This window comes from Otolemur garnettii, unplaced genomic scaffold (genome assembly GCF_000181295.1).
Source record: "Otolemur garnettii isolate 467f Iridium unplaced genomic scaffold, OtoGar3 scaffold00211, whole genome shotgun sequence".
Taxonomy (NCBI): Eukaryota; Metazoa; Chordata; class Mammalia; order Primates; family Galagidae; genus Otolemur; species Otolemur garnettii.
In genome coordinates this window covers 2,333,462-2,335,661 of record NW_003852606.1, presented here as the reverse complement: position 1 = coordinate 2,335,661, position 2,200 = coordinate 2,333,462, and the positions used below count along the sequence as shown (strand labels likewise).

General features: G+C 35.0%; 1 protein-coding gene across 5 annotated transcripts in view; it reads right to left on the bottom strand.

Annotated features, from left to right (window-relative positions):
- Positions 1–2,200, bottom strand: part of CARD8 (caspase recruitment domain family member 8) — a 51,199-nt gene that overhangs the window by 39,923 nt on the left and 9,076 nt on the right. The window contains exon 1 of one of the 5 annotated variants that reach the window (XM_023507933.1): positions 577–691. The exons of the other annotated variants lie outside the window; for them this stretch is intronic. The gene's annotated coding sequence lies outside the window, so the exon portion shown is untranslated. Of the gene's footprint in view, positions 1–576; positions 692–2,200 lie in introns of those variants that run through there. 5 annotated transcript variants of the gene reach the window in all.

Genomic DNA, 2,200 nt, shown 5'->3' with positions numbered 1-2,200 from the left:
CTTGAGCCCAGGAGTTGGAGGTTGCTGTGAGCTGCGATACCATAGTACTCTTACCCAGGGGGACAGCTTGAGGCTTTGTCTCAAAAAATAAAAAAATAAAAATAATCAGCACATTGTACCCCATAAATGCATTAATGTATACAGTTATGATTTAATAAAAAATTTTTTAAAAACTAATAACTTCTAATATAAGAAATTGCAACCTGACAGAGGGAAAAATAATATTTTTCCCTTGCTTTCCATACTTCTCTGACACAAGAACTCTAATTGTTTTTCTTGCCCAAATATTTGTCTTTATTTCTTTAAAAATATTTTACTTAGGTTTATGAACATTTGTCCAATGCATTACCTTCCTAGGCTGTGCCCTGAAATTTTTTGAAGTTTTATAACATTTTTATTGCAATATATAATTCACAAACCACACAATTCACGAAATGGATACATTGCATACTTTCTGGGTAAAGGACACACCCATAACTTTGACTTAAAATATACAAAAGCAAACTATGTAATTCAAACCTCCATAATATCCTTAAATTAAAAAGTAAAAATATATATTGTTAAAAAAATGCTAACCATCATCTGAGCCTTTGGTGAGTCATAATCTTCTTCCTGGTAGAGGGTCTTGCCCCGTGTTGATCACTGCTGACTGATCAAGGTGGTGGCTGCTAAAGATTAAAGTTGCTGTGGCAATTTCTAAAAATAAAGTGATAACAAAGTTTGCCACAAAAAGTATTGAAATTGGAATTTGATGGATGGCAATTGAATTTTAATAAAAATTTCAATTCATGTGTTTTTCTGTTTTTTTCCTTTTATTAAGTCATATACAAATATATTATGAATACATTTATGCTTTTGTGGAATACAATGTGTTGATTTTTTAATTCAATTTGGAATGGTTACATTAAACTAATTAATATAGCTTTCACCTCATTAACTTAATTATTGTATTAAGACATTTAGGGTGGTGCCCATAGCTCAGTGGGTAGGGCACTGGCCACATGCACTAGGGCTGGTGGGTTCGAACCCAGCCCCAGCCTGCTAAAAACAAAAACAAACAAGAACTCTGTGTTAAGACATTTATGTTCTATACTTGGTAGATTTGACTTGTACCCTTACAGTATGCTCCATAGGTGTGGTCCCACCGTTTACCCTCTCGATATCTAACCTCCCCCTCCCTTCCCATCCCCCTCTACTTCTCTCCTTCATCCTAGGCTATAGTTGTGATCTATCTTTCATAAGAAAATGTGAGTAATAATAAATTGGTTTCATAAAAGTATTGAGTACATTGGATACTTTTTCTTCCATTCTTGAGATACTTTACTAAGAAGAATATTTTCCAGCTCCATCCATGTAAACATAAAGAAAAAATGCTCATCATCTTTAATCATGAGAGAAATGCAAATCAAAACCACCCTGAGGATAGTGCCTGGGGCTCAAAGGAGTAGGGTGCCAGCCCCATATGCTGGAGGTGGCGGGTTCAAACCCAGCCCCAGCCAAAACCTGCAAAAAAAAAAAAAAAACACCTTGAGATACCATCTAACTCCAGTAAGAGTAGCCCACATAACAAAATCCCAAAACTACAGATGTTGGCGTGGATGTGGAGAAAAGGGAACACTTTTACACTGCAGGTGGGAATGCAAGCTAATATGTTCCTTTTGGAAAGAAGTTTGGAGAACACTCAGGAATCTAAAAGTAAACCTGCCATTTGATCCTGCAATTCCTCTACTTGGTATATACCCAGATGATCAAAAATCACTTGGCAACAAAGATATTTGCACCAAATTGTTCATTGCAGCTCAATTCATAATTGCCAAGTCATAGAAGAAGCTCAAAGTGCCCATTGACCCATGAATGGATTAATAAATTGTGGTATATGTATACCATGGAATATTATGCAGCCTTAAAAAAGATGGAGACTTTACCCCTTTTACATTTACATGAATGGAGCTGGAAAATTCATATGTTTTTCAATTTGAAAATCAGTGTAATTTTAATTTGATTTATGTGACATCAGATAAAATCATGAAAGTATTAATTAAATAAATTCCTCCATGGGAAAATTTTAGGTGGAGGAGTTTTTTTGTTTGTTTGCTTTTGGTTTTTTATTGTTGGGGATTCATTGAGGGTAAAAGGAGGTTTTTGGGGTTTTTTTAATTTCAAAATATTAGTGCCAGGCTCAGTGGCTCACGCCTGTAAT